This window comes from Petaurus breviceps, unplaced genomic scaffold, assembly GCF_028583685.1.
Source record: "Petaurus breviceps papuanus isolate PSGF00001 unplaced genomic scaffold, PetGlider_PUasm1.0 99, whole genome shotgun sequence".
NCBI classification, from domain to species: domain Eukaryota; kingdom Metazoa; phylum Chordata; class Mammalia; order Diprotodontia; family Petauridae; genus Petaurus; species Petaurus breviceps.
In genome coordinates, this window is record NW_027187465.1 from 18,083,940 (window position 1) to 18,092,141 (window position 8,202).

The following is an 8,202-nucleotide window of genomic DNA, read 5'->3' on the forward strand; positions in this document are numbered from 1 at the left end:
CACACACACACACACACACACACACACACACACACACACACACACCCTCCCTCCTGAGAAGCTGAGATTCCCTTTGACATTGTCTGCCCTGAGAGTAACTGTTTGCCTCTCCATGTCTCCATCTGTCTGTTTATCACTGTTTATCTATACCCCTCTCTGAGTCTCAGTGGATGTCTGATTACCCGTCTCTGTGGGCCTCTCTTGGTCTATGCCTCTTTGTTTCTCAACTGTCTCTTTGTCTCTCCATCTTTCTATCTTCTTCATCAGCTGTTTCCCCCCATGTGTCTCTGGCTGCTTTTGTCTCTCTTTGATTCTGTCTTCCTCTCAACCCCTCTGTCATGTCTTCCTAGTGTGGGGTGTGTGTGTGTGTGTGTGTGTGTGTGTGTGTGTGTGTTTCACCCTTTCTGATTAGTTTTCCAACACTGGAAAGAGAAATCGTTAACAGTCTTGTAATAGGCAGGACTTTGGCTTTGCCTCATTCTCACTGTATTTTTCAATGGTTGGGGAAAAAGTAGAAAGATTTCCTTACTGCTCTAAAGAAAACCTAACAAGATTGTGGCTACCTGGTTCCTTCTTCTAAAGAAATTAATCATATGCAAGGAGCTGAGGTCAGACTGACATCTCTCTTCAGACTGACATCTCTCCTGTTCCCAAAGGAGATAATGATTGGTAGAATTTCCAAATGAAATGTGCTATTAGCATTATTAATAAAACACTTCAAGTTGCCGATGTAATTGCTGGATAAGGGTCAGGACAGGTAAACTGGAAATGTCCTTTAGTAACCCAGCTGGGGGGCACAGTACTGAACTGTTACTAGGGACAGTGCATGGGGAGGTAGGGTTGGGGCCAATTTTGTGACCACCTCAGTAAGTGAATTAGTTTTTCTAATTAGAGTTATTTGGCCATGTTTTGGCAAGTGTTCCCCTTGAATCCAGGCATAAAACAGGCAGAGGGGTCTTAGAGCTGAAACCCACCTTTCCAGTTTCACTCTCGATGTGGCTTAAGCTGAACCCATACTCAGCTAGTTTGGGCACTTGTTGGATAGGGGTAGATCTAAGCAGAGAACTCTGTAAGTCCCCTTTTCCTCCACCTTCCCCAAATGGTATCCTCAGGGCAAGGGAGCTTGTACCTCACCATGGTTCCTTTTTCAGTGTCCTCCCTCCCAGATTGTGGCCCAACCCAGATTTGTTAGAAGTAGCTTTTCCCAGAGATTAAAAAAAAAAAAAGGCCTAGATACCCCTAAGAAAGTTAAGTACATCATTCCCCAGGAGGAAATCTAAAACCTCTCCCATCCATTCATTAATTAAAAAAAAAAAAAACTAAAAAAATATTCCTTACAGCTTTTTTTTTCTTTGCTTTTTGGAGGAGGGGGGGAGGTCAGGGCAATTGGGGTTAAGTGACTTGCCCAAGGTTACAAGGCTAGTAATTGTCAAGTGTCTGCAGCCAGATTTGAACTCAGGTCCTCCTGACTCCAGGGCTGATGCTCTATTCACTGCATCACCTAAGCTTTTTTTCAAACCTTTTCTTTTGGATCATATTCTGATAAGACACAGATAATCTCTCCCAGTTTATATGATCCTATTCCCCTAACCTCTTAAGGGCAAAGCTAATATTGAAATAAGAGAGAAGGACCTTTATAGTTGACATCTTTCTCTTTTGTCATGTATCCCAAGGTTAAACATATTCAAATGTAATGGGCAAATGAGGCCTGGATACAGCCCACTCCAGATTAGGGACAGGGCATAGCAGGGACAGGACATAGGAATGGAGTGTGGGCTGATGCTGCTGAGGGAGGGGTTGGTTCACAGGAGTCAATTAAAAGCTCATATGTCTGAGGTCCTTTCTCTTGGTCCAGGGATTTGGTATGTTTATTTCAGCCAGAAGATTGGGTCTACACAGCCAAAACAACCAAGAAATTCAAAGCGAAGAAAATTTCTCCTACCTTGCCATCCCCATTAATTCCAGATAATGGCCATTGTGTATGAAAATGCAATCAGAACCTTGGCCCTGCATGCTATGGACCATCGATTGATTTGGAGGGTGGGTCAAAATGAACTTTCTTGGCTTCGGGGAGAGATGGAAAGGGAGCATGGAAGTGTGTGTGTGTGTGTGTGTGTGTGTGTGTGTGTGTGTGTGTGTTGGGGGCGGTGGCAATTTAAATCGATGGCTCAGAAAGACATAGAAACACTTAGGAGTTGAGGCTGGAACTAAGCGACAGACTCTTATGGATCCAATCATTCAGACTCAGACAGTGGGGGGTGGTCTGGGAGATAGTGGGGGGTGGGAGTGGGCAGTGGTGGAGAGGCAAGAGACAGAATTGAGAAGTCAGAGAGAAACCAGAGACAGATTTCAAGACAGACATAGAGACAAAGAGGGAAGAAGACAGCTTGGATGTCTTGAACAATACTGAATGCAGATCAAAAGACAAGGTTGTGTTTTCCCTGACGTGAGGAAGAGAAAGTTTCAGTTTCAAAAATATTGAGAAAAATTCTGGGTCTTTTAAAATTCCTAGTTTCCCTGTAGACTCAGCTCAAGAACCACTTTCTACATGAAACCTTTCCTGACACCCCACTGACCTCACCTTCATCGTCTTGTATTTATGTTGTTTCCAGTCTGTATATGCCTATATATGAGGATGCTTTCTTCATAAGATGTAAACTCTTTGCATTCTACGTGCCTCATTTTTTTCTCTTTGTATGCCCTGTACCTAGACAATGTTGGGCAATTAATAGATGGATGTTGATTGATTGATTGATCTGCCTTAAAGCAATTACCCACTCCACTTAGGCAACCAATGTACCTCTCTTTCATTTAATATGGGGTAGGAGACTACCGAATCCCCTTTATATTTGTCATCTTCCTTCCTTTCTCCCCTCCTTCCCTCCCGCCCCCACCTTAGAAATGCTCTAATCAATAATTCTGTCTTTGAGCCCACTATCTGCCACTCAGAAGTTGTGTGACCTTGAGAAAGTCACTTCACTATTTCTGAGCCTCAGCTTCTCAAAGTGTTAAATGAGGGTAATTCTCGTACTCCCTACCTCACCGATCCATTGCCATGAAAATTGCATTGTAAGCCTGAAAATGCTATAGAAATGTGAGCTGTTATTCTTATCATGATTTAGTCTACTTTAATGAAACCTCAAGAAATGACATTGACAAATCCAGATGCTGACAGACTTGGAAAGACCGAGACAGGAAGGAAAAAGGAGAAGGGAACCCCCAACTTCTGCCCTCACTGTCCTTCCTCATTTTTCTCCTGCTCCTCAGTACAATGCAGCCAGTCTTTTTAATTGAAACCCAGGAAGAAAAACAGAAATAGATAGTATGCTCAAATTGAGAAAACGTGTCCAGAGTTCCATGAGGATGGTTAGTTTACCAGAATTGAGGAAGTCTGTTTGTCTCTTGCCTATTCACAGCAGCCCCCTTCCAATTCACCATCCTTTCTCCCTTACAGATTTTTGTCAGTCCCTGCCAGACAGAAGATACCCATGCTCTCCTGAATGCCTGCCTATTTTGCTTTCTCCTCTCTGTCTCTGTCCCTTTCCTTTTCCTTTTCTCTTCTCACTCTGATGACTATAATTAATAAAGAGAAATTGAGAGCATACCACAAGTCTATTCTCTAGCACAGTTGTTGAATGGAACATGTGGGTCTCTCCTTTTCTCCAATTCTGCCTTTGTTTCTCCCTCACCTTTTCTTTCTGGGGAGTGGAAACCACAGGCAAGCCGACATGTGGGGTCAGATGGATGTCCCACCTCACAGGGGTCCAACAAACTTGGCGCCCCATGCAAACACTGAAATAATCTGTCTGGTGGATGAGACTCCTGATTAGGACACCTATGCTGGGTGACTTCCTTTCTGATGGGTTCCCAGGATTACCTCTATGAGACCCCGACTGCTTTTCTTAACCCATGTCCCTAATCCCCCCCACACATACTTATCCCCAATTTCATCCTGTCTTTCCCTCCAAGATTAGAGCCCAAATTCTGAATGAAATCTCCCCATAGTGGGCTTCAACCTCCACTCTGGGCAAAATCCGTGGTGAAAAGAGGGGAGGGCAATTTATTTGTTTTGAAAAGAAGTATTTTCTGGTTAAATCTGATTAGTCAGAAATTTAGCCTTTTGCCATCCACTCTTACTCAACTCACTCTAACAAAAGGAGCATACATATGTGTAAATAGATTTTATGATAGATGTCAAAAATAAACATGTTAGAATGCATATTTATTTAATGAGTCACCATGTAATAAATTATATATTACAGTACAACAATATTTATATATGTGTTCATATACATATGTATTACAGTTTATTCCTTAGACTATTTTTTTAAGGTGACTGAGATATCTGCACAAAGAAAAAAATCAAAATAGACACCTCCATGCTAGTAGGGAACTACTCTTTAGTCTCTTTTCCTGAGAGGGAGAGAAAAAGAAAAATCCCTCAAAGACATTTAAAACTAGAGCCACTCCCCCCCCCCCCATACACACACACTTCAACTTATCTAAATCATTATTTTCTTACAAATTTGTCAGCTCTGAGGTAGTGACTTTAGACAAAAGAAAAATGATAAAATAAGAATGGTAAGGGTGATATTTTTTTTTCATTTCACTCTTGCAAAAAAAAATTACATTAAAAGGAAGCATGATAAACGGGGATTATGTGTATGGGCCATCATGCTTTGGGAAGAGAGAATCGAGTGGCGCCAAAGCGAATCTTTAAGTCCCCAGCTAGACAACTTTGACAATCTGCATACACACATGGGTTCAAATTATTGCACTAAATTTCCCTGATCAATAATTCAGGGACCTGTCAAAGGACATGTAAATGAAAGTTGTAGGAAAAGGAGCCTGGGTGGTTTCTTAAGGCATGAAGGGAACCTGGAGCCTAGACATAGGGCCTGAGGACCAGTAGTGACTCTGGAGGGTCTGATGACCTCAGTCAGTCCGTTTTCTTTTGACTCCCATCCCAGATCCCATGATTTAAGCTCTGCTCTAGCTCTTTTGGTCAGGGAACTTTCGAGAAATTGAGAAATCTGGTCTTCATGGATTGCCCCAACCTAAAAAGCAAGAGGTAAAATGTGGATAAAAACACAGGCCTCCACGGGTAAACAGTAAATAAAAAGAGGCATAAATGGCAAGATGCCCGAAGAAGTGAATATATAGGGGTGCGAAAATTGTCTAAATCCTTGAGTGCTACTAGTCTCAAAAGAGGGAGAAACAAGGCATTCTGCCCTGTTTATAAAAAAAGAAAAGAAGGGGAAGGGAAGGGGAAGTGCAAAAAGAGAAAGGAAAGGAAGGGAAATGAAAAAAAAAAGATGAGAAAAGAAAAGACCATCGAACACGACCAAAATCATGTCCTTATGGTTACTGGCGCTTCAGCCAAGTAGAAAGAGAGATGTTTGATCCAAGCAAGAATGTCCCTTTTCTTGCTCCAAAGAGGAACTTCAGGAAGACGGTGGGTGTAAAGGCAGTTGTAAGGAGAGAGGAGATGAGAACAAATAGACTTTTTGGATCTCGGGGTTCCTCTCAGCTTGCCCATCTGAGAAGTGGACGTTCTGGGGACTCAAGGCTGAGACGGTGTAAGGGACAAACCAAGCAGCAAAGAGCGGAAAGGAATCCGAAAGGCAAGCGAGTCCCCAGGGAGGGACGTGAGAAGATAGGAGTCAAGTCTCCCCCAACCATTTCCCAGTCCCTGCCGACCTCCACCCCACGGATGGCTTCCCTAAACGTTTGATAAAACCAAAATGTTCATCGCAAAAGACCCGACGCTCACCCAGAAATGGAATGAGTAGGGGTGAGGCTGTGGTCTTTCTCCTAGCGGATTTCAAACTCTTGTCAATTTCAGAAGCAGCTAGGCCAGAAGGTGAGGAAGGGGCGGGAGTCAAGAGTTAGTGGAGAGGTCGGGGGTAGATTCAGACAACAGGCAATTTCTAAAATAATCCAAGCTGCAGGCTGGTGGCCCCCTCCCCAGTAAAAGTTTATATAGTCCAAAGGTATTGACTAAGTCCTGAGAAACCTACTTAATTAGAGCCCGAGACCCTCCCGGAGAAACCAGGATGCCTTGTGTCAACACAGCTCCCTTGTAGTGACACCTTGGGCTCAATTGAACCGCTCAGGCAAATGAGGGTGAAAGTTTAAGTAGGAATAAGAACGCAATAGTCCACAGCCAGACCTCACACGCGCTAAAGAGAATATTTACAGCAAACTTGCCAAAGTAAACGAGCCCGCCCACCCCACCACCACCTCCCCTTAATTTTTTTTTTCTTCAGATAAACACGCTTAGACCACAAAAGAGTCGGCCTGTCTCTTTTAAAGCTAGAGGCAGGCATAGCTGCCGAGAGAGATTTTGAGCCGCAATCAAGGCTCCCAGAAAAAGCAGCCTCTTAGAAGATGAGGCCCACACATTTGAACACATCTGTCCACTTAGCTTCGGGGACAGTGGTCTTACTTTGAGCCTCGCAGCTCTTCCCATAACCCCTGCGCCCACAATTCGCATTTGCCCTCAACTGCAAATCTTCCAGGCTTATTCGGGAGAAACGGGAACCAGGGCCTAGCTCGGGACTTAACGTTGCAGGAAACTCTCCCCCACCTCCACCTCGGTACCCCGCGCCCTCCCCGAAGTAGAAGATGGTTTCAGGTGCTTTAAAAGGCGTCAGCCAGAGCCAAGTTTCAGCCCTGGAGACACCAACGTCCAGGGGGATTCACTTTATCTGTTTCAATTTCCTCTGGGGAATCAAATCTCATCTCCCTGGTGACAGCGCCCACTGCTCAGTCGTCGTGAGAGCAAAACCTCTCTCTTTAAAGGTCCTTTTTTTCTTTAAAGGAAAGAATGGGGGTAGGTGCCAGAGACTGGGAAAAGACTGGGATAAAGAGAGAAAGTAAAGAATGAAAGAAGAGGACGACGAGGGGCAAGGATGGGAGCCTGCAGCGTAGAGGGAGCGGGCCCCAGTCCTCTCCTGAAACCAGGCAGTCAGCCCCAGCAGAGGGCTGGAGGGGAGTGGCGCTCGGGTCCTAGCTCCTTCCAGCGCCCGCGGCCCGGCGGACTAGAAGCAGCTGGGAGCTGCTGGCCAATGTTTAACTCGCGGCCCCGGCGTGGTGGCCACCGGTTCCTCTTTGTTTGCTCGCAAATTAATCATCCCTTGCGCAGTCGGCGCCAGGCTGGATTTATCACACTCGGGGAGGGGGGCTCGGCTGCCCGGGAGAGACAAAGGGAGTTCGCACCTTCCAGCTTTTGATCTCCGATTAGTGCGGCCTCCCGGTATAATACGAGTCTCCAGGGGCCCAGTCTGGGAGGTCAGTCGTAATTGGCGGAAGTTTGTAGGCCATTAGCAAGACGGCGACATTTTAAAAATCATAATCCGCAAACTCTCCCCCCCCCCTACTCACACACACTTTAGTGCCAGGAGGGGCTGCAGGAGTTGGGGTAGGGTGAAGGACCCTGGGGATTGGATTAAGCCCAGATTCTGGGTCTTAGAGAGGGGAGATAGAGGTTAGAAGTAGATCTGGTCTTTATTGTTTTCAGAGAGAAGGCCCAGAGTTATCTATCCATCAGGGAGCACACGGCTCTCAGTTACTCGAGATAAAAGTTTTCATCCAAGCCCCCTCAGTCATCATGCCCTTCGATCTGTAGCAATGAACAGAAGTTCTAGGGATCTGCTTGGAACGAGTCTCTCTCCCTCGGTTGGGAAGAAGGAGGGCAGAGTAGGTAGGGGAGCAAGAAAGTGGGAGAGAGAGCCAGCTTGCGGTCTTCAAGCCCGTTTCCAGAAGATCTCTGTGGCTGGCCCGGGACTGGGGGTGGGGGAGAGAAGGATCGCGTGCACTTGGGGCATGCACTTGAAAGAGGACAGGAACAACTGAGCAGAGCCGGGCTTTGAACTAGGCCAGAAGAGTCAGGAAGCGCCAGGTCCTCTGGAGAAGAGGTCACGACAGTCGTGGCCCACCTGAAAACATCCTGAAGCAGGCCTCATATAGAAATTCTCTTTACAAGGGCTGGTAACAGATGGGGAAAGACGGGACTCTAGAGCCCCTAAGTCACACACAGACCAGCTACCCCTTTCAGGAGCTCCGAAAACGCACTGTCTTAACCGCCTTCTCGAGACACAACGGAAAGGTCAGAGCTTGTAGAAAACATTCCTAAGTATTCAGACTTTTTTTCTTCTTCTTTCCCTAAACCCCACATACCTTGAGGCAAAGGGTGAGAGA

At 45.7% G+C, this 8,202-nt stretch overlaps 1 long non-coding RNA gene across 1 annotated transcript in view; it reads right to left on the bottom strand.

Annotated features, from left to right (window-relative positions):
- Positions 1 to 8,202, bottom strand: part of LOC138156519 (uncharacterized) — a 94,181-nt gene that overhangs the window by 83,156 nt on the left and 2,823 nt on the right. The gene's annotated exons all lie outside the window — the stretch shown is intronic.